Source organism: Pan troglodytes, chromosome 12 (genome assembly GCF_028858775.2).
Source record: "Pan troglodytes isolate AG18354 chromosome 12, NHGRI_mPanTro3-v2.0_pri, whole genome shotgun sequence".
Taxonomy (NCBI): Eukaryota; Metazoa; Chordata; class Mammalia; order Primates; family Hominidae; genus Pan; species Pan troglodytes.
Window position 1 is genome coordinate 57197440 of NC_072410.2, and position 24569 is coordinate 57222008.

Here is a 24569-nt window from a genome sequence, read left to right on the forward strand (position 1 = left end):
GGTAAAACTAGGGTGATGGAACCACATCAGTGGTTGTCAGGGTCCAAGAGGTGGGAGTACGAGATTGATTAAAATTAGGAAAGAAGAAATATTTGGGAGTGACAGACATGTTCTACATCTTGATTGTGATGGTGGTTCACAAATGTCTACATTTGTCAAAGCTCTTCAAATCGTGCACTTGATACTGGTGAGTTTTATGTTATATAAACGATACCTCAATAAAGCTCACAAAAGTAAAGGAAGAAAAACCTGCCCAACTGTTTTCTGCCCTTTCTGAAGCCCTCCTGTTCTTGCTTGTACATTGTATGCTGTATGGGTATCCTTGTTTGAAGTGTGGTTTTACCCTAATTGTTCATTGATGTGGTTTGGCTCTGTGTCCCCACCCAAATCTCATCTCAAACTGTAACCCCCATAACCTCCACATGTCGAGAGAGGAACTTGGTGAGAGGTGATTGGATCATGAGGGCAGTTTCCCCCATGCTGTGCTCATGATAATGAGTGAGTTCTCATGAGATCTGATGGTTTTATAAGGCAGTTTTCCCTGCTCTTGCTCGCTGTCTCTCCCGCTGCCTTGTGAAGAAGGTGCCTGCCTCCCTTTCAGCCATGATTATAAGTTTCCTGAGGCCTTTCCAGCCATGCAGGATTGTGAGTCAATTAAACCTCCTTTGTTTATCATTACCCAATCTTGGGTAGTATCTTCGAGTTATAAATTACCCAATCTTGGGTAGCCCATCTTCAGTGTGAAAATGACCTAATAGATTCATCTTTCTAGCTAAAATGCAAATTCTCTGAAGGGAAGGAGTTATTGCAAACAAACTTAAGCCAGTTTCAGTATATGCAATGTTGGTTCTCTTTGGTGGAAACAGTAGTCACTGAAGAAGATGTTGGAGGTGGGTGAGGTTCCAGGTGGGTGAGGTTCATCTGCTTCCCACACCCTCCCTCTCCCATGACATTGATGGGAAATCTCAAATCAAATTCTGCCACATATATGAACATTCACTAAAAAAGAACTTATTAGCTAGTAAATGAAAGACAGTTTATAAAGTCTGATCTTCAAGGGCCGTGAAACCCAAGCTCTCTACCCTTTGAAGTGCTTTGGCCACTGTCTTATATGAAAAGTTTATCTGAGACAGATATGACAACATTCTCATATGACAACATTCTCTTATGACAACATATGTGGGTAACACATATGTTACCCTCATACGTGGCATTGGGCAACCAGACATCCTCCTAACAAGTGGCTAGATGTAGGACCAGTTAGGGATCAAGTTTCTGATGCCTTCCCTGAGGGTGCAGGCAGCAGGCCTTCCCAGATTTCTCTACCCTATTTATGTGAGTGGTTCTGAACTATTTTAGCCCCATCCACGCATCTCAAATATCTTCAGTTTCACCCAGTTAAGAGCCCACATTCACTGTGCAGACTACTAGCTACTACTTGAATTAATAAAAACCCTTTCTGACATTCACTATGCTAAGCCAAACATAAGGTACTGATCAAGATATGGATATCATTGATGCTTACAGCAGCTGCCTTAACTTCCTAATTGGAATGCAGCTGACTATGCCCTGATTGTGTTCTTGGCAAGAGGTGCTGCCCCTGGAGTTAGAGCTTCTGCCAAATAGCACAAACTCAATATCTTCTGTCTATGCTGAACTTTGTGAAGGTAAATTATAGATATCTTACTGAGAACATAGCCTCTCTTAAACTCTTCCCAAAATGTTTGACTTCTAACAGATGCTTAGTATCTATTAAGGAGTATAAGCCAAGCACATTAAGAACAGAGGGGTTTTAAGCAGAAAGAAAGGAGGTAAGGAAAGGATGGAGGGAAGAAGGAAAGAAGGGAAAGAAAGAACAAGTGAGCATTGGCCTAAACTGCTTAAAATTGTTGACTGTGTGAATTTTAGCCCCCAGACCTTCCTTGCCTCTGAAGTTGCAGATACTTGACCCTGGGCTCTGCTTCCTGCCCAGCTTTTTGGAAGGCTTTGGGGACTGGAGGTTTTTTCAAACAGAACCAAATATAAGGAAATAACTCTGTGTGTGAAAAGGCTAAATCACTCTGTGTAAATAAAACTGGGGAATTTCTGGAGTGAAAAATAATTGCCAGAGGCTAATTAACAGCCTAAAATTAGTCCAATTAGACCACAGAAGCAAGGCTCCTCTAGGTCTCTGGGTCTGCCATTTCAAGGAAGCTCCACTCCTTCACCTCCCAGTCACCTTCCGGATCCTTTCTTAAAGAAAACCAGTTCTGGGGTCCTGGAGTTGGAGCCCCTCAGGGCTGAGCTAAAAGGCAGGAAAAAGAAGTGATGGTGCGAATAGACAGAGCACCAGGCAGTCCCTGGAACCTGAAGACCACCCTGACAACTACCATTCCCGTCATTTCCAGTTTGTCTTTTTTTTTTTTTTTTTTTTTTTTGAGATGGAGTCTCTCTCTGTTGCCCAGGCTGCAGTGCAGTGGTGAGATCTCAGCTCACTGCAACCTCCGCCTCCTGGGTTCATGCGATTCTCATGCCTCAGCCTCCCGAGTAGCTGGGATTACAGGCACCTGCCACCATGCCCGGCTAATTTTTGTAGTTTTAGTAGAGATGGGGTTTCACCCTGTTGGCCAGGCTGATCTCAAACTCCCAACCTCAGGTGATTGTCCTGCCTCAGCCTCCCAAAGTGCTGGGAGTATAGGTGTGAGCCACCGCACCTGGCCAAGTTTGTCTTTTTATGACAAGACAAAAGTTTTGGGATTCAAATCCCAGCCCTGCCATGCTCTAGATCTATAGTCCTGGGAAAATCACTTAGCATTTGTGAACCCTAGGCCCCTCATCTGTGAAAAAAAAAACAAAAAACAAGCAAACAAACAAAACACAGCGTCTGCCTGTAGTGGCCATCCAATATTTTTCCTTACCCAGTATCCATCCCCTCACCCTTTTTTGTTTTGTTTTGTTTTGTTGGGTTTTTTGAGGTTGTTTTTTTTTTTTAATGGAGTCTCACTCTGTCACCCTGGCTGGAGTGCAGTGGCATGATCTCAGCTCACTGCAACCTCCACCCCTCGGGTTCAAGCAATTCTCCTGCCTCAGCCTCCTGAGTAGCTAGGACTACAGATGCATGCCACCATGCCTGGCTAATTTTTTTGTATTTTTAGTAGAGACAGGATTTCATCATATTGGTCAGGCTGGTCTCGAACTCCTGACCTCAGGTGATCTACCCGCCTTGGTCTCCCAAAGTGCTGGGATTACAGGTGTGTGCCACTGTGCCCGGCCATCCTTTTACTTATAATAGCACCCAGTTTATATTTGGTGCAACAGCTCCTCACCCACTCTTGGCCTACATGGCTCTGGTGATACAAAATCAACACCATCCCCCAACCCATAGTTAGACAGGTTGTCACATGACCACGATCTGGCCAATTGGTATCTTCTATCCTGGCCCCAGGGTGAAATGTTCAGTTATGAGTCAGGCACCCCACTGGGATCACTGAGACTCAGTCCTGAGACTTATCGGCACAAGCTCCTCTCTCTCTTCTAAACTCGAAGCTGAAAATGATGTGGACCCAGTGTTGCTGCAGTCACCACACACAGAGAGGCTGCCTGAGAACGAGGCTGAGATGAGAGAGAAGAGTACCAAATACTGACGGCACACTGGGATAGCGCCAGGGACTGGTCCGTGATAGAAGGGAGTAAGTTCCACTTTTTACGTAAGCCAATTTGAGGTGGGTTTTTTATCATCTGAAAACCTTTCATTATGATTTCAGTGGACTCTGAAATCATGACGCCTGAGTTTAAATTGTGGCCCCATGCTTATTAACAGTGGGACTTTGAGTAGTTTACTTAATATCTCAATGACTCAGCTTCCTCATCTAATAAATGGATAATAATAGTGCCAACTTCATAAAGCTGTTGTGAGGATTAAATGAGTGAATATGCATAAAGCACTTACAATAATGCCTGGCACATAGAAAATGTAGAAAATGTGTATTGGTGTTAGTTTTTTTTTTTTGTTGTTTTTTTTTTTTGAGATCGAGTCTTGCTCTGTCACCCAGGCTGGAGTGCAATGGCGCCATCTCGGCTCACTGCAACCTCCACCGACCTCCCAGTTTCAAGTGCTTCTCCTGCCTCAGCCTCCCGAGTAGCTGGGATTACAGGCGCCCACCACCATGCCCAGCTAATTTCTGTATTTTCAGTAGAGATGGTTTCACCAGGTTGACCAGGCCGGTCTCGAACTCCTGACCTCAGGTGATCTACCCGCCTCAGCCTCCCAAAGTGCTGGGATTACAGGCATGAGCCACCGCACCCAGCCCGAAGCAGGATTTTAAGCAAGGAGGTGACATCTGACTTTTGTTTCTAAAGATCACTCCAGTTTTTGTGTTGGAAGTAGACTGTGGAGCAAGGGTAGAAACGGGAAGACAAGTCAGGAAGCCCTTGCAGTATCCAGGAGAAAGATAATGCATATCTCAGCATGTTGGCTTTATTCTCTCACACCATCTTTCTCCTGATAAAGGAACTATGTCTGCTGGTGGCTTCTAGGCTCACAACCTCACAGCTTATGACCAGAGGGCAACGGGCTTCTTCTGTTTAATTCAAATTTTGAAAATAAATAAGTAAAGTCCAGTGGAGGGTATGTACCCACTGTGCATTCCACTTGCCATACGCAGCTGGCACTCATTGAATGCATTTTGGAAAACAAATAAGTAGCACATAAACATGAAGACTTCTACCAGGTTAATTGCGTGAGATGGATTGTAGTGCATCGTTTACAGCCTCTTGCTCATTCTACTTTATGACCAATGGCTATATGTGCAAACTTGACTAGATAAATGTCATAGGGGTGGCCAATGACCATGACAGAAGCATACAGTCATACCCAGAGAATTGGGTTCCTACTTTCGAATATTTTATCAACATTTTTATCCAAAAGAATAAGGGCAGAATCATCAAGTAAGGCATAGAAGAGGACAGGGAGGACATAGAAAAAATAGGGAGTGTCAAAATCAGACTCTGAAAACCAGCAGCCCAATAACTGAACCTATAGACATGTACTGTTTGGCCAGCACAGTAGTGGCCCACTTGTTGATTTTAATTTTTTAAGTTATTGGCTGATATGTACAAATCAGGGTTTTTCATAGGAACTCAGATTTCTAATTTGTAGTTAAAATGTTGTAGGGTACTCCAGGTATCTGGCAATGCTGAGCCACCTTTTCCCAGTCCCTGATCAGCGGGATTCCCTGGAGAAGGAGCCTCTCATTCCCCACATACACTCTCCTTCTGAAATGTACAGTACCTCCTTAGTCCCCGTAAAAAAAAAAAAAAAAAAAAAAAAAAAAAAAAAAAAAAATTAAAACTTGAACCTCTAATTTTTAAGTGTATTTTCTGAGACACCATACAAAATCCAGAATAGTGTTCTAGAACTAACATGGTAAAAGAAATCTCAAACCATGGGAATGCAAAACTTATGAGTAAGAACAGAGACATTTTCAATTAGGTGCATTTATATCATAGAACAAGTATGAAACAGGCTAATGTGTTAATTTTGGCACGTCTATCATGAGTGAGACCTTTAGTCATGCCAAATCACAGAGATAAATTTAGAGTCATTCAAAGCCATTAGGATTTGAATGGAGCTAATGCTCCTACATAAGAAAAGCAGGATTAATAAACTCCAGCCTCAGTGGAAACCAGTTCTTTGGCCCATGTCTGTCTTTCTAAGCCATAACTACAAAATGTCTAGGGTGGATACATCAGAAACAGGAACTGGAGTTGACTCAAATTATGAACCAAAAATTCAAAGAGATCACACTCATTTCTGAAACCGAGTGCTGAACTGAAATACAACATTATGTTTTTCTAAATTGTGGACTTATCCAAAAGGATTTCCATGAAAACCAGTAAAATCCTACTGAACTAACATGAACTGAAGCTGAACCAATGTTTTCTAAAATGATTTAACCAGAACATTAGAATATTATCTGAACTAAACCAGTATTTTTTTGTTTGAATATCTTCTGATAAATATCTTTAAAGGCTTACATATTTCTGCTTTGATTATTGTGCATATCAAAACTGCAGGAAACAATATTTCAATCAATAATTAACTCTTAAATTCCAGCAGATACTGCTAGTTGCCTACTAAATACCCATTCCATCCTTTCTTTAACAAAACCCAGATTTATTCAAGGAGACAATGTATCCAACTTCCTTTTCCTAACCTCCCTTGGAACTACATGTGGCCACTTATCTAAGTTTCAAACTATGAGATTTAAGTGGAAGTTGGGTGGAACTTCCAGGAAAACCTTTTGCCATGGAGGCATTCTGCATTCTTCCATCTTGGAATTTAGTTGAGCTGTATGGCTATAGCTTCAGTATCATAAGATAAATTTAAGGATAGAAGCCATACACGAAGAATGGTAAAACAGAATCAGAAGAGATGAGAATATTGTTGACACCCTAAGTGTCCACATTTCTTTCACAGATAAATAAATCTTTATTGTATATGAGCTAATGTTTTGGGAATTTTCTGTTATATGTAGCCACACCATATCCTAACTGATAAAGATAGCACATGCTAATATTATAGAAAGCAACTCAGTACGTGTTTTTAATTCAACAAATATTCATTGAATACCTACTATGCACCAAGAATTGCATTAAGGATACTGACATATCTCTTGCTCTCATGGAACACAGAAGAAAGAAAATTTGGCTAGGCAACTAGACGCAGACTCAGCCCAACTATTAACTAATACAGTCTTTGTACTTAGAGAAGTCACCTGACTTTTCTAAGCCTTAGGTGCTTCTTGTGTAATATCCTGGAGTTTGACCACATTTTTCTAAGGTCACTTCCAGCTCTCTCATTCCATGATTCAGTTGGTTTTCATAGAAAGTCTGTCATTTCCTTGCTACCCATAGAGACTTACCCACCCTCAGTCCCCAAAGGCCAGTGAATATCACATCCCTGCATAATGGAGCAGGAAAGCGCGAAAGAGAAACAGAGATGCAAATCCTGAGCTGTCATCCCATCCTTACGGGGATTTTCATTTGGCCTTCGACATTCTTTTAAATTTGGATGAGTTGTCAAGATTTTTAAAAGAGGTAATTTTGGGCTGGGTGTGGTGGCTCACGCCTGTAATCCCAGCACTTTGGGAGGCTGAGGCGGGTGGATCACGAGGTCAGAAGACCAAGACCATCCTGGCCAACATGGTGAAACCCTGTCTCTACTAAAAATAAAAAAATTAGCTGGGCATGGTGGTGCGTACCTGTATGCCAGCTACTCAGGAGGCTGAGGCAAGAGGATGGCTTGAACCAGGGAGTCAGAAGTTGTGGTGAGCCAAGATGGCGCCACTGCACTCTAGCCTGGCGACAGAGCAAGACTCCGTCTCAAAAAAAAAAATAATAATAATAATAAAAGAAAGAAAAAAGAGGCAATTTTACATAAAGTTATGCATTTCCAGCTTCTCTGAAACTTTCCTAGAAGATCCGGCAACACCAGGCCTTCTTTCTTGCATGGTCACAGGAGATGAGAGCAGAGTTGTCTAAACAAGGTGAGTTATGTTTGTCCCCACCCCTTCCAGTTATCTTGCACCCATGTTTTCATTCATTTTCTCTCCCTAGAGAGCCCTTGTTGGTATATTAGTTTGAGGCCCTGTTCCAGACAAATGTGGCCTCATGAGAAAATGACAAGTGAGCCATGATTGTCTAATTTCAGGGTCCCCTGTGTAGTGTCAGCTCTGCTTTAATAACCTTGCTAGAATATTTATTAGATTCCACAACCAGCAGTGAGAAAAGCCAAGAAACAAAACAACTGACATCTAAAAACACCGAAAAGGTCCGGGAATAGTCAGTACCAGCTACTTCTGGAAGTGGAAGGTTAAGGTAGGGCTAGCAAAGGAATATTGACTGAAAACTCAATTAAAAAGCAGTTCAAAGAGACTTTCACTTTGGCTAAGATGGAATAGCAGAGACCAGATTTACTCTTCTTCCACCAAATGCAACTTATAAAATAGACAAATATATGAAACAGTTGTTCTGAAGACATTGGGTATAAGGCAATGAAGTATACCAATTCCTGAGAGACAGGAAATAAACAAAATGAGCTCTTTGAGTGCCCCGGCCTACTGGCTTGAGAAAGTTTCCAGGTCCACCCAAGATTGGCAGAATATACATTTTTTTTTTGGTACACAAAAAAAATTTACCAAAATCGTCCAATTCTGGGCCATAAAATGAATTTCAAAAATTTAAAAGGGTTCGAGTTATACAAAGTATGCTCTGTGACCAAAATGAAATCAATAAGAAAAATATATCTCAATAACTCTGTGCACTCTCCCCTCCTGTCCTCTTGCCTTTATCTTTCTGCACCGCCACAATGGTGCACATGAATGCCCTGGCTGATGCTCTCAAGAGCATCGACAATGCTGAAAAGAGAGGCCATGAACTCAGGTTCTTATTAGGCTGTGCTCTGAAGTCATCGTCCAGTTTTTCACTATGATGATGAAGCATGGTTACATTGGCAAAACTGAAATCATTGATGATCAAAGAGCTGCCTCACAGGCAGGCTAAACAAGTGTGGCGTGATCAGCCCCAGATTTGATGTGCAACTCAAAGATCTAGAAAAATGGCAGAGTAATCTTCTTCCATCCCACCAGTTTGGTTTTATTGTACTAACAACCTCAGCTAGCATCATAGACCATGAAGAAGCAAGACAAAAACACACAGGAGGGAAAATCCTGGCATTCTTTTTCTAGATGTGTAATACAGATTTACAAATAAAATGCCTCCTGGACAAAAAAAAAAAATCTCAAAAAAACCAAATGTTTGAAAACTAAATAACTCACTTCTTAATCCATAGGTCAAAGAAGAAATCAAAGATAAATTAGCATTGTGAACTGATGCAAAAGAAAACACAACACATCAAAATGGGTGGGATGCAGGGAATGCAGAACTTAGAGGGAAATCCATAGCACTCAACTAAAGTAGGAGGAAAAAAGTGCTCAAGTCAACAACCTCAGCTTCCTTCTTTCTTAAGAAACTACAGAAAGAAGAGAAAGTGAAACTCGGAGTAAGCAGAAGAAAAAAATAATAATACCAAAATTTTAAAGAAGTCATACTAATTCTACATGAACTCTTCCAGAAAGCTAAAGAAGAGGGAGGGAATCCTATGAGATCAGCATTCTATAAATCAAACCAAAGACATTGCAAGAAAAGAAAACTTATGAACATAGATGCAAATTTCTTAAAACAAAATTTTAGCAAATTGATTTCAATTATATACAAAAAGAATAATATATTTTAACCAAGAAAGCTTTATCCCAGAATTGCCAGATTAGTTTAACACTTGAAAACTTTCAGAGTGGGGCACAGTGGGGCTTTATCCCAGAATTGCCAGATTAGTTTAACGCTTGAAAACTTTCAGGGTGGGCTCACGCCTGTAATCCCAGCACTTTGGGAGGCCAAGGCAGGCAGATCACCACCCGCCTGACCTACAAGGTGAAACCCCATCTCTGCTAAAAATACAAAAAAATTAGCTGGGCGTGGTGGCATGCCGTAGTTCCAGCTACTCGGGAGGCTGAGGCAAGAGAATCACTTGAACCTGGGAGGTGAGGTTGCAGTGAGCCGAGATTGTGCCACTGCACTCCAGCCTGGGGGACAGAGACACGCTCCGTCTCAAAAAAAAAAAAAAAAAAAAATGAAAGAAAGAAAAAGAAAAGAAAAGAAAGAAAAATCTCGGCTGCACATGGTGGCTCATGCCTGTAATCCCAGCACTTTGGGAGGCCGAGGCGGGCGGATCACGAGGTCAGGAGATCGAGACCATCCTGGCTAACACGGTGAAACCCCGTCTCTACTAAAAATACAAAAAATTAGCCGGGCGTGGTAGCGGGCGCCTGTAGTCCCAGCTACTCGGGAGGCTGAGGCAGGAGAATGGCGTGAACCCGGGAGGCGGAGCTTGCAGTGAGCCGAGATCGCGCCACTGCACTCCAGCCTGGGCGACAGAGCGAGACTCCGTCTCAAAAAAAATAAAATAAAATAAAATAAAATAAAAAATAAAAAAATAAAAATAATAAAAATAATAAAAATAAAAAAATTTAAAAAATTAGCCAGGTATGGTGGCACATGCCCATAGTCCCAGCTACTTGGGGTGGGGTTAGGGGTGGAGGGAGGTTGCTGAAGCAGGAAGATCACTTGAGCCCAGGAGGTTGAGGCTGCAGTGAGCCGTGTTCGCACCACTGCTCCAGCCAGAGCGACAAAGTGAGACCCTGTCTCCCAGAAAAAAAAAAAAAGCATTTGAAAATCAATCAATTTAATTCACTATATTAACAAATTAAAGGTCAGGTGTGGTGGCTCACACCTGTAATCCCAGCAGTGTGGGAGGATCACTTGAGGTCAGGAGCTCGAGACCAGGCTGGCCAACATGGTGAAACTCCATCTCTACTAAAAATACAAAAAAATTAGCCGAGTGTGGTGGCAGGTGCCTGTAAACCCAGCTACTCGGGAGGCTGGGGCAGGAGAATCTCTTGAACCCCAGAAGTGGAGGTTACAGTGAACCAAGATCACGCCACTGCACTCCAGCCTGGGTGACACAGCGAGACTCCATTTCGAACAAACGGAAAAACAAACGAACAAAAATTTAAAAAGAAAAACCATGTGACCAGCTCAATACATACAAAATAGAGCATTTAACAAAATCTAATCTCCATTCCTGATGAAAATTTTCAACAAACTAGGAACAGATGGGAACTTCTACAACCTGATAATGGATAACTATGAAAACCCTACAGCTAGCATCATACTTAATGGTGAAAGACTGATTGCTTTCCCCAACATCAGAACAAGGAAAGAATGTCTGCTGTTACCACTTATATCCAACGCTGAACTTGGTAAGATGTAAATTTTCCCCAATTTGATCTATAGCTATAATAAATCCAAGTCAAAATCCCAGCAGGCTTTTTATATTACACATTAAATCATACATATATGTATACATTAACATTTACATTTTACATTATATTATTCATTTTTACATTAACAATGTGGTTTTTAAAATTGACAAGCTGATCATATAAGTCATTTAGGGAAAGGCACGATGGCTCACGCCTATAATCCCAGCACTTTGGGAGGCCGAGGTGGGCAGATCACTTGAGATCAGGAGTTCAAGACCAGCCTGGCCAAGATGGCGAAACCCCATCTCCACCAAAAATACAAAAATTAGCTGGGCGTGGTGGTGCATGCCTGTAGTCCCAGCTACTTGGGAGGCTGAGGCAGGAGAATGGCTTGAACCCGGGAGGTAGAGGATGCAGTGAGCTGAGACCGTGCCATTGCACTCCAGCCGGCATGACAGAACGAGACTCTGTCTCAAAAATAAAAAATAAAAATATAATTCATTTAGAAATGCAAAAGACTTGGAATAACCAATTCAACTTTGAAAAAGAAGAATAAATATGGAGAATTTACCCTATGTAACTTTAAGACTTAATATAAGCTACAATAATCAAGATGGTGTGTTATTGAATTCAAAATAGACAAATAGAAAAATAGGAGACTAAGAAATAGTAACTTGCGTTAAGTGCAAAGGCAATTTGATGGGGAAAATGGTCTTTTTTGACAAATAGTGTTGAAATAATTGGATATCCATATACAAAAAAGAAAAAAAAACCCAGAACTTTGACCCATCTCACGCTATACAGAAAACATTAACTGAAAATGGTTCAGGAACATGGCACTCCCCTGTAGTCCCAGCTACTCCAAAGGCTGAGATGGAAGGATCACTTCAGCCCTGGCTTCAAGGCTGCAGTGATCTGTGATCATACCACTGAATTCCAGCCTGGACATCAGAGTGAGATTCTGTCTCGTTGTTTTTTTTTTTGTTGTTGTTGTTGTTGTTGTTTTTTGGCGGGGGGGCGTCTCGCTCTATTGCCCAGGCTGGAGTGCCGTGGTGTGATCTCAGCTCACTGCAACCTCCGCCTCCCAGGTTCAAGCAATTCTCCTGCCTCAGCCTCCTGAGTAGCTGGGACTACAGACACATGCTGCCACGCTCGGCTAATTTTTTTATATTTTAGTAGAGACTGGGTTTCACCATGTTGCCCAGGCTGGTCACAAATTCCTGAGCTCAGGCAATCCGCCCACCTTGGCCTCCCAAACTGGCAGGATTACAGGAGTCAGCCACCATGCCTGGCCAAGACTCTGTCTCTTAAAAAAAAATTAATTCAAAATAATTTACTCAAAATGGATCACAGACCTAAACCTAAAACTATTAACATCTGGGGGGGGGAAAAAAAACAAGAGAAACTCTTTGTGACCTTGGGTTAAGCAAATATTTCTTAGAAACAGCACCAAAAGCAAAATCAATAAAAGAAAATCAATACATTGGACTTCATCAAAATTAAGAACACTTATGGAAGATTCTAAAATCTCTTATGGAGAAAAAAAGAAATAAAACTGAGAACATTTGCTCTTTGAAAGATATTGTTAGGAGAATGAAAAGGCAAGCTGCAAACTAGGAGCAAATATATGCAAGTTACACATTTGATAACAGATTTGTATCCAAAATATGTAAAGAAATCTCAAAACTCAATAAGAAAACAAAACAACCAAATTTTATAAATGGGCAAGAGATTTGAAATATTTACCAAAGAGGATATACAGATGGCAAATAAGCACACGCAAAGATGCTCAACATCATTAGTCATTAGGAAATGCAAATTAAAACCAGGAGATACCACTACATACTCACTAGAATATCTAAAATTTAAATGATTGACCAAATCACTTGTTGGCAAGGATGTTGAGCCACCTAGAACTTTCTGGTTCACTGCTGGTGGAAATATGAAATGGTACAACCACTTTGGAAAACAGTGTGGCAGTTTCACTAAAGGTTAAACATGTTGTTCAAAGTTCAACTAAAAAAAAAAAAGTGAAACATGCACCTGACATATGGCTCAGCCATTCCATTCCTAGGTGTTAACCCAAGAAAAATGAAAAAGCATGTCCACACAAAGACCTGCACATGAATGTTCATAGCAGTATTATTTGTAATAACTAAAAACTGGAAACAATCCATATGTCCATCAACAAGTAAATGAATAAACAAATTTTGGTGTATTAATCCAACGAGATACTACTTAACAATAAAAAGGAATAATCTATTGATACACTCAACGACCTGAATGAATCTCAGAGTAATGATGCTGAGTGAAAAAAAGCAGAATCCTTCCCCCCTAAAAAAAGCAAGTACTATATGATTACTTTTACATAAAATCTTAGAAAATACAAACCAATCTAGTGGCAGAAAGCAGATCAGCAGTTGCCTGAGTGGGCAACGGAAACTTAAGGGGCAACTAATATGCTCATTATCTTATTTTTACTTTTTTGGGGGGGAGGGGGACAGGGTCTCACTCTGTCACTCAGGCTGGAGGGCTGTGGTGTGATCACAGCTCACTGACTGCAGCCTCGACCTCCCGGGCTCAAGCAATCCTCCCACCTCAGTCATCTAAGTAGCTGAGACTACAGGCATGCACCACCACGCTCAGCTAATTTTTAACTTTTTTGTAGAGACGGGAGTCTCACTTTGTTGCCCAGGCTGGTCTCAAACTCCTAGGTTCAAGTCATCCTCCTGCCTTGGACTCCCAAAATGCTGGGATTACAGGCATGAGCCACCATGCCCAGGTGCTCATTATCTTGACTGTTGATAATTTCATGGGTGTATACACATGTCAAAACTTATCAAATTGTACATTTTAAATAAGTGATATTTATTTTATGTCAATTATATCTCAATAAAGCTGGTTTTTTTTAAAAAAAATAACAATTTGATCCTTAGCTTCCTTCCCCAACTCTGTGCAACTGGGCAACTGACCTCCCACAATCCTGCCACTAGACTTAAGGTTTATTCTCTGGAGGAAGTTAATGGAGCTTCTAAGGACTGACTGGAGGACAGCGGGCACCACTGATGGCAAGGAATTACAACAAAAAAAGGAAAGTCCACAGAAGGAATGCTGACTTTGGCCCCACTGCTCTTTGGCCCCACCTGGGTCCCAGGACCCTGGCAGCCCGGTCTATCTCCTTGGGCAGAAGACTGGAAGACTTACTGGCCCAAGAAGAAATGCTCAAACATCCTGACATTGGAGGGTAGCATAGCCGGATAACCCAATGGGGAAGACAGCAGTCAACAGGCTCCACTCACAAGATCAGAGCTGCTATTTGGCTTTTTAATACCCCACTCTTAAATATAAGCAGACAGCTAAAATTAGAATTTCACTGTTCTGAGAAAATGAAAGGTCAAGAAAGGCTTGTACTGGGGGCTAGAGAGCATTGTCAGAAAGATAAATTATATTCTTTAGAAATGCCCCTTTTAAAATGCCAAAAACAGAAAAACCATGAAGTAGTAATTTAAGCATATTAGGATGTGTGAGGATAAATATTACAAGAACCAACTGAAAGAATTGAAAGTGGTTGCCTCTTAGGAAAGGAAAATAGGGAGGAATGAGGAAATTACCGCAGCAACAAGTTTAGGAGAATTATGTGCCTCTTTAAATTATGTGCCCATGGGCCAAGCACGGTGGCTCATGCCTGTAATCCTAGCACTTTGGGAGGCCAAGGTGGGAGGATCACTTGAGGCCAGGAATTCCAGACCAGCCTGGGTAACATAGCAAGACTCTGTTTCTACAAAAGAAAAAAAATTATCCAGGCATGTGGCACACATCTATAGTCCTAGCTATTTGGGAAGCTGAGGTGGGAGGATCACTTGAAGTAAGGAGTTTGATGATACAGTGAGCTATGATCAAGCACTGCACTCCAACCTGGGTAACAGAGTGAGACCTTGTCTCTTAAAATTATATGAATTTAAAAATAAAAAAATTATGTGCCCATGTAACTTTGATTAAAACTGGTAAAAAAGTGAAAGAAAATTCATTACAGATGAATAAAGCTCTTGAAAAATCAATGGATAATCACGTCTCTTTGCCAGAACATTCCCAGTTTTCATCTATTAATAGCACTCCCTTTTACTCTCAAAACATGCCCATTTGGCTAATTTTATGATGTGTGAGGTTGACACCTCCTGAATCCACTGACCAACCGAAACATCACCTTAACATCAGACACAGTGTTCTGATATGATGCAGCAGGAAGTACACGGTTCCACCTATGAAATATCCTTGCCAAAAGCAAAACTTGAATTTCAAGTCTCCTGGTCAGGGTTTCTCAACCTCAGCACTACTGACATTTGGGGACACGTGGTTCTTTCCTGTGGGCAGCTGTCCTGTGCACTGCAGGATGTTTAGCAGCATCCCTGGCCTCTACCCACCAGATGCCTGCAGCACCCCCACCCCCAGGTGTGACAACCAAAAGTCTCCAGACATTGCCAAATGTCCCTGGGAGGTGAGGGAAGCAAAGTCTCCCCCAGCTGAGAATCACTGTTGTCTACATCTTCAGTACCAATGTACAGGAAACAGGATGGAAAAATAGGTTGAAGGACACCAGCAGAATACAACCAGCCACATTCAGAACGTGGGAAGTTCTGAAGGACAGATGACCCAACTATATCAACAAACAAATGGCATGGGGAAGGTATAGGGGAGGGACCATGACAGTATAAACCCCTTAAAAAATGTCAACAAATGCAATGTGTGGACCTTGTTTGGATCCTCATTTAAACAAACTGCAAAAAGACATTTTTGACACAACCGGAGAAAACTGTGTTCGAAGGTATTATGACACTAAGAAATAATGCTAATTTTGTGGATGTGATAATGGTAACTATGGTTACACTATTTTTTAAAGCTTTCTGTTAGAGACACATATTGCTGTACTCGTGGATAAAGTGTTACGACGTCTATCTGGTTGCAGTGAGGGAAAATGGGGACTAGATAAGACAACATCGAATCGGCGACCAGTATTGACATTGAGTGATGGGTACACAGATGTTCATTATACTCTTCTCTCAACTTTTTGTGTATGTTTGAAAGTTTTTGTAATAAAAACTGAAACGTAATAAATCAAATCCATGAAATTAACAAAGCATGGCTCAATGGGAAGCTTCCAGAGTTTGGGGCTGTATCCCTAGCTCCTAATAGTTCTGTTCATTTTAAGCAGGGAAGTCACTTCTCTGGCCTACAGAAAAAGGGATCTTGAATTAAGAGATGTTCATAGTTTCTTCCAGGTGAGATTTTTAATGACTCTGTGACATTTCTTGAATAAGTGAGCTGGGTAACAGCCCTGAGGACCCAGCAGTCTCAAAAGCTTGACTTTGTGGTGGAGATGCTGGTGGACTTGCTGGTGGTGGGTACTGGCCCAGGGCTCCCAGGTTAAGCAATGTGCCCCCTCCTCGGCCCCTTCACTAGTTTAGAAGTAGCAAGATCAACTGCCTCGGAACATTCTGAATTAGAAAGCGTCTGCTGAATAAGGCTTGCGTCAAACTTCTCTTTAAGCGGCTGTGGCTGCAGTTTGAGTAACTTGTCAGGAAAGTGTGAACTACAAGTCAGTATTACAAAACTGTTTATTTTCAGCCTTTCCAAAAAACAGTGAGAAAGAGGAAAGCATGCATAATAAAGCAGCCGGGCATCTGAGGCAAAAGTTGGCTTTTCCTTAATCCTCTCCTCCCATCCTCCTACCCTTTTTGACTACAGGTACCCCTTTTCTGTGAACTTGAATGCAGCCTCCCACAGGTTTGGACAAAAGAATGGCAGGAAGAGGACAGGTGGAACAGGATGGAGGAAAGAGGTAGCCCTCATAGGTACGGGTGCAGAGCTCAGAGTGGCAAAGGAACAGCAGAAGTCTTGTTCTCCCATGCCCCTGCCAAGTCCTGCTGCAACAAAATGATGAGCTTGGAACTGACTGCCAACTGGCCACAAAGGGAACCCTTATTACAGAGAGCTCCCTGAAACACCCGTGGAAACAGCATGCAAAAGATCTCTGCTCATGCTTTGAAGAATGCAGAAAACTTTCCTTGCCACCGTATGTGGAGCATTGCCCACAGAGAAGGGAAGGGGAAAACTCACACCCATCTCCTCCCCTCCACCCCAATCCTGGGCCCCAACTAAAACCTCAGCTTCTTTCCCTCAATCTATCACAAGGGCCTCCCACCAGTCTTCCATCCGTGAGGGTGGGCTTTTGCAAATGCAAGCCTGCCCGAGCTACTTACTCTACTCTTTAAGATATTTTCACAAGCCCTTATAGCTGGGGGGAATAAAATCCAGTGTACAGAAGTTCTAGTAGAGGCAGTGAATACTAGTGATTTAAAAGCATCCTCAGAAATCACAGGCAATGCAAGAACCCCTGGATAAACGTAAAATGAGTTTCTCTATAATACTCAGATGCCAGGCCTAGGGCCAGAGCCAAAGGAATCCCACCTAGACTCTGGGGCCCTTGGTTTTGGGCCTGTTCCCCAGCTTCTCCTATGCTGCAGCTCTTCCATCTCAGAAGAGAAGCGGTGGGGGTAAGGGGTGTCAGTTACCAAACGGCAAGTCCCTCCCTGAAGAAAGTGCTGTGGAAAGGGCAGCCCCAAACAGTGGGTTCCCCAGCCTGAGGGAGTAAAAAGGATGGAGCAGCCCCAGGAAGGCTAAAGTGTGCATTCCAAAAGTCTTGAACACCTAAGTTGTCAATCAAAGCAGTTCAGCTGGCAGCCCAGAGACCAGCAGCAGAGGCAAACAAGAGTCCTGAAGGGTAGAGAGAGTCAGAGTCAGCAGAAGGAGGATCAGGTCAACTCTGAAGATGAAGTACAAATGCCTAAGGCGTTTTGCCCTCCTTCGAAAAATGTGTAATTACACAAGTAATGCATGAATAAATTATACTGAGAAAATATATTACTTCAGGCTGGGCGTGGTGGCTCACACCTGTATTCCCAGCGCTTTGGGAGGCCGAGGTGGGCCGATCACCTGAGGTCAGGAGTTCGAGACCAGCCTGACCAACATGGAGAAACCACGTCTCTACTAAAAATACAAAATTAGCCAGGCGTGGTGGCACACACCTGTAATCCCAGCTACTCGGATGGCTGAGGCAGAAGAATCGCTTGAACCTGGGAGGCAGAGGTTGCGGTGAGCTGAGATAGTGCCATTGCACTCCAGCCTGGGCAACAAGAGTGAAACTCCGTCTCAAAATAAATAAATAAATAAATAAATAAATAAATAAATAAAATACATCACTGCAGATTAAACTGCTATATTGGTTAGGATGTGTTTTCTTGTAACAGAACACCTGGCTAACAGTGGTTTACGAAACAAAGGCTTTTCAATATCTTAGGTAACAAGAAGTTTGGAGAAGAACAGTTTCTGCTTTGGAAAAGCAAGAAGATATCAAGATGTTGGGGTGGGCCTCATTCCTCCCTATTTTCCTTTCTGCATGTGGCCAACATGCAGAAACCCCACCTCTACTAAAAAAAAATACAAAATTAGCCAGGCATGGCGGCGCATCCCTGTAATCCCAGCTACTCGGGAGGCTGAGGCAGGAGAATTGCTTGAACTGGGGAGGCAGAGGTTGTGGTGAGCTGAGATCATGCCATTGCACTCCAGCCTGGGCAACAAGAGCAAAACTCCATCTCAAAAAAACAAAACAAAACAAAAACAAAAAATTAAGATGCTAAGCTAATGTCTCTACATTTCTCCATTTCTGCTGGCCTTTTTTTTTTTTTTTTTTTTTTTTTGAGATGGAGTCTTGCTCTGTCGCCCAGGCTGGAGTGTAGTGGCGCGATCTCGGCTCACCACAACCTCTGCCTCCCGGGTTCAAGGGATTCTTCTGCCTCAGCCTCCCGAGTAGCTGGGACTACAGGTGCATGCCACCACACCCAGCTAATTTTTTCATTTTTAGTAGAGACAGAGTTTCACCATATTTGTCAGGCTAGTCTTGAACTCCTGACCTCGTGATCTGCCCACCTCGGCCTCAGCCTCCCAAAGTCCTGGGATTCCAGGTGTGAGCCACCGTGCCCAGCCTCTCCTGGCCTTTTCCCCTGGGTCACAAGATGGTTGCCGTAACTCCAAGCATCACATTTCCAACAACTCCATCCCAAGGCAAAAAGGAAAGGGAGAAGCAGAACTTTTCACCTTCATCTACTTACTTCATCTACTATACTCTGTCTGTTATTAGAACAACAACAACAAAAACACTTCTTAAAAGTCAACAGCAGGTTCCATGCTCTGGTTCTGCCATGTAATCCAATAAGGATGAAGCCGAGCTCTGTATCAGCATCGCCCTCAAGCCATCCAGTGCAACCAGCCCGACCAGGCGCTCCTCATCCTGGAGAAGGCACAGTGGCTGTACCCAATGCCGCGAGTGTGTGGCCTGATGGAGTCTCTCAACTAGGAACCACAAACTGCTGGTGACCAACCCCAACCCACAGACACAACCCATGCCACCCACAGGAAAGCAGGTGGGACCGATGCTCCCTAGGCCAGCGGTGAAGCTGGAGGAGGAGAGAGCACCAAAGGCTACACTGCAGAAGGAGTTGCAGCTGTGAAAAGGGTCAAGCAATGTAAGGATTATTATGAGATCCTGGGGGTGAGGAGAGGGGCCTCAGATGAGGACCTGAAGAAGGCCTACCACAAACTGGCCCTCAAATTCCACCCAGACAAGAACCATGCACCTGGCACCACTGGAGCTTTCAAAGCCATTGGCACAGCATATGCAGTACTCAGCAACCCGGAGAAGAGGAAGCAGTATGGCCCGGCACGGTGGCTCATGCCTATAATCCCAGCACTTTAGGAGGCCAAGGTGGGCGGATCATGAGGTCAAGAGTTCAAGACCAGCTGGTTTGAGACCAGCCTAGCCAACATGGTAAAACTCTGTCTGTACTAAAAATACAAAAATTAGCCGGCAGTGGCGGTGCATGTCTGTAAACCCAGCTACTCGGGAGGCCAAGGCAGGGGAATTGCTTGAACCAGGGAAGCAGAGGTTGCAGTGTACTAAGACCAAGCCACTGCACTTCAGCCTAGGCGACAGAGCAAGACTCTGTCTCAGGAAAAAAAAAAAAAAAGAAAGAAAGAAAGAAAGAAAGAAAAGAGGAAGCAGTATGACCACGTGGGCGATAACAGGAGCCAGGCAGTCAGGTCCAGCATCGTCATGGGGACTTCCACCATGGCTTTGAGGCTGACATCTCCCCTGAAGACCTCTTCAACATGTTCTTTGGCAATGGCTTCCCTTCTAGTAAAGTCTACGTCTGCAGCAATGGCTGCATGCGCTATACCTACCAGCAAAGGCAGGGCCGCAGGGAGAAGCGGAGTGACGGCAGCTTGCGGGTGTTTGTGCAGCTGATACCCATCCTCATCCTCATGTCAGCTCTCAGCCAGCTCATGGTCTCCAGTCCACCCTACAGTTTGAGCCCAAGACTGTTTGTGGGCCACATCACAGGCGAGTCACTGACCACCTGAGTGTCATCTACTATGTGGCAGGCATTTTCTCCGAGGAGTACACAGGCTCCAGCCTCCAAACAGTCAAACCGAATGTGAAAGATGATTATATCGCCAACCTCTGGAACAACTGCTGGACGGAGAAGCAGCAGACGAAAGGCTTGCTGTACCGAGGCCGCTACTTTGGTGACACAGATATGTACCACAAAGCAGAGAAGATGGGCAGCCCCCTGCTGCAGCCAGCTGTCACAGGATCAGGCCTCCCTGCATGGATAATCCCGGGCCAGCCATGCCACCAAGGTCCAAACTATGAAATTCCTGGAGAATTTTTGGTGACATGCACTAAGCCAAGGCGATGGACTATATATTTAAGGAAAGACATACAAAGAAACAAAATTAAAATGGAATTGGAAGCCAAAAAAAAAAAAGTCAACAGCAGACTAGGTCACATGCCTACCCCTAGACAAATCACAGGCAAAGGGGAGTGGTATAAGCATACTTGGCTTAGCTCAATCGTGATTTGACACCTGGACCTACCTTCCCTGAGCACAATGCTGCCCTTTGATACCTGAACAAGATTTGAGTTGTTAGCATTAAAGAACGGGGTGAGTGGGAAATGGCTGTTATTAAGCAGCCAGTACTATCTACCACAACTGAAGTCCCCTTTGACCACCCCCCAAATCTTGAGCTGCCTCCCACCTCTCCAGAGCAAACCACTCTTACCAGTTTGATGTATGTTATTCCAAACTTTGCATATGGACATATACGTATAACAAAATACCATAAAAGACATGGGGCATTTAATAGACTTTTTTTTTTTTTTTGAAGCAAAGTTTCGTTCTTGCCGCCTCAGCTGGAATGCAATGGCGTGATCTCGGGTCACTGCAACCTCCACCTCCCAGGTTCAAGCGATCCTCCTGCCTCAGCCTCCCAGAGTAGCTGAGATTACAGGCACATGCCATCATGCCCGGCTAATTTTTGTATTTTTAGTAGAAATGGGGTTTCACCATGTTGGCCAGGCTGGTCCGGAACTCCTGACCTCAGGTGATCTGCCTGCCTCGGCCTCCCAAAATGTTGGGATTACAGGCGTGAGCCACCGTGCTGCACCTTAATAGACTTATGATAGTGTATGTGGTGGTGGGGGGCGGGGGTGAGTATCGTAAACATGCCATCCTACTCTAGGCATTTTTCTGCAATTTGCTTCACCACTCAACAATAGGTCTCAGCAATCTCTCCATAGCAATAACTACTGATTTATTCTGTCTTTTCAACTTCTGCCTAGGATTTCCTAGTATGGACACATCACAGTTTATTTAGATATTTCCCTATGGATAGCATCGTGGGTTGTGTTCCCAGCAGTTTCTAAGTACACCTGTGGATAAAGGCAGAGGATGCTCTCTTTGCCCCTCATATCCATCCTTGTCTGCTCTGCATCCAGGCTGCTGATAACATGAGCTGACTACCTCACCTTTTGGCATCTGGTTGGATGAAACCAATGTGAGTGGCAGGAAATCAAAGGGTGAAAAAAAGAGAACTTGGAGTGTTTATCCACCGGCTCACTTCCTACCACGCTGCAGGCTGGCAGTGGCCGTGTTTCTCTTGCAAAGGTCACAGGTCCTGTTAGGGGCCTGTCCTAGAGCTAAAGCTCTCAGGGTGTTCCTGTATCTGCTCTTGTCCCCTTGGCCTTCAGGCCCAGGAGTAGCAGCACCTCCACCTACTGCTAGCCCGAGGTGCTTCACCAGCCCCTGTTGGTTTCTCTTACTTTCTCTAAATACCCCCTTTATTAACCTCTCTTTGACTTTACCTCTTCAGTGTACTGGCTGCTTCCTGATGGATTCTGACTGATGGAGCTAATTCTGTTCACTTAAAAGGGCAAGAACGATGAAGACCGCAATGTCAATTTGGCGGGGCTTTAGTTGACCTCCCAGTTTGTCTCACTGTTTCTCCCAGCATCTCCCCTTCCCAGCTCTGCTTTTATGTCCTCTCTGTCACTTGGTCCTTATAAGCAGCATCCCAGATGGCCCCTACTCCAGATCTATCTGGTCCCTGGGCCTCTACTCTATATACTACCCCATACGCACGCTACGCTCCCATCTAGACTGAACTCTCCTCACATGTGGAACCCACAGGAATCTTCAATTGACTGCTAAATCAGAGCCAGAAAATACTCTCAGTTCTCATGGAGCAGAAACAGGAAAATGCATGTGATCCCCAACTACAAAAATATCCCCCAGAAACATGATTCAGAGCCCAAAAGCTCCCTGTCACCCCTCGGAGGTCTCTAATACCTTACCTCATACCTCCTCTTAAGCTCAGCACTAAGTACTCCAGGCTGCGAGATTAGTTTAGCAACCAGTCAACAAGTTTCCAAAATTCCCAGCCTAGTCGTTAAGAATATGGGATTTTCAGCAATTTCTCATCTGGGTGTATACCCCAAGGAGATGAAATCACCACCTCATAAACACATCTGCACTCCCATGCTCATTGAAGCATTATTCACAATAGCCAAGATATGGAAACAACCTAAATGTCCATCTATGGACAAATGGATAAAATATGATGCGTACACACACACACACACACACACAGACACAGAGACACACACAGAGGAATATTATTCAGCCTTAAAAAAGGAGAGCCTGTCATTTGCGCCAGAACATGGATGAACCTAGAAGACATGTGCTAAGTGAATTAAGCCAGACACAGAAATAAAAATATTGCATGATCTCACCTATACATGGATTGAAAAAAAAAAAAAAGCTCAAATACACAGAGACAGAGAATAAAACAGAGGTTACCATGGCCAAGGGGGAGGGGGAGAGGAAATGGGGACATGTAGGTCAAAGGACATAAAATAGCAGATAACGCAGGATGAACACCTTTAGAAATCTAATGTACAACATTAGGGCTAAGTTAATAAAATTGCATTGCTTTAAAATTTGTGTTAAATAAGTAGATTTTAGCTGCTCTTGTCACAAAAAAAGTAACTGTGAGATGATAGATATGTTAATCAGCTTCACTATAGTAACCATTTTACTATCTATATCTGTATCCTATAACATCATGTTGTAAACCTCAAAGATACACAATAAAAATTATTTTTAAAGAAGAATATGGGCTGAAAAAATCAAGATTCAAATTTTGATCTCAACACTCAGCAGCTGAGAGGCCTCATGAAAGCTATTCCACTCTGTGCCTCAGTTTCCTCATTTGTAAAATTGAAATTATAAAATTACCTCATAAAGCCCAGGCATGGTGGTTCATGCCTGTAATCCCAGCACTTTCAGAGGCTGAGGCAGGTGGATCACCTGAGGTCAGGAGTTCAAGACCAGCCTGGCCAACATGGTAAAACCCTATCTCTATCAAAAATACAAAATATAAAAATTAGCTGGGCATGGTGGTGGGCACCTGTAATCCCAGCTACTCAGGAGGCTGAGGCAGGAGAATCGCTTGAGTCCGGGAGGCAGAGGTTGCGGTGAGCTGAGATAGCGCCATTGCACTCCAGCCTAGGCAACAAAGCGAGACTCTGTCTCAAATAAAATAAAATAAATAAATAAAATAAAATTACCTCATAGGATAGTTTCAAAGATTCCATAATATAATATATCTAAAAGATCTTGGCCGGGCACAGTAGCTCATGCCTGTAATCCCAGCACTTTGGGAGGCCAAGGCGGGCGGATCATGAGGTCCGGAGATCGAGACCATCCTGGCTAACACAGTGAAACCCCATCTATACTAGAAATACAAAAAATTAGCCAGGCGTGGTGGCACGCACCTGTAGTCCCAGCTACTTGGGTGGCTGAGGCAGGAGAATCGCTTGAACCTGGGAGGCGGAAGTTGTAGTGAGCCAAGATCACACCACTGCACTCCAGCCTGGGCGACAGAGTGAGACTCCATCTCAAAAAAAAAAAAAAAAAGATCTTAACAAGGTGCCTAGTCCACAGAGAGCCCTCTATAAATGGTAACAGATATGGTTTTTCTGAACTCCGTATAAGTTGGTGTGGGAGGAAAAAGAAAACATGGGCCCTACCCCCAAGAAGCCTGCAATCTACTTTGGAAGATGAGATGAACATTCTTATAATAATGAACAGCACAGATGACCCTATATTTTTAAGTGGTAAATTATCTGATTTGAGCTACAGTGAAACAGTATTGGAACTATCTTTTCCACATACCTGTCCATTCCTTTTTTTTTTTTTTTCGGCAGGGTCTTGCTCTGTCACCTAGGCTGGAGTACAGTGGCATAATCACAGCTCA

The 24569-nt window shown here is 43.3% G+C and overlaps 1 long non-coding RNA gene and 2 pseudogenes across 6 annotated transcripts in view; 2 read left to right on the top strand and 1 right to left on the bottom strand.

Annotated features, from left to right (window-relative positions):
* The window catches only part of LOC104004996 (uncharacterized), a 257386-nt gene that overhangs the window by 171951 nt on the left and 60866 nt on the right, over positions 1-24569 (bottom strand). The window lies entirely within an intron of this gene.
* On the top strand, positions 8348-8726 carry LOC107973495 (small ribosomal subunit protein uS8-like; annotated as a pseudogene).
* LOC470511 (dnaJ homolog subfamily B member 12-like) lies at positions 19100-20588 on the top strand (annotated as a pseudogene).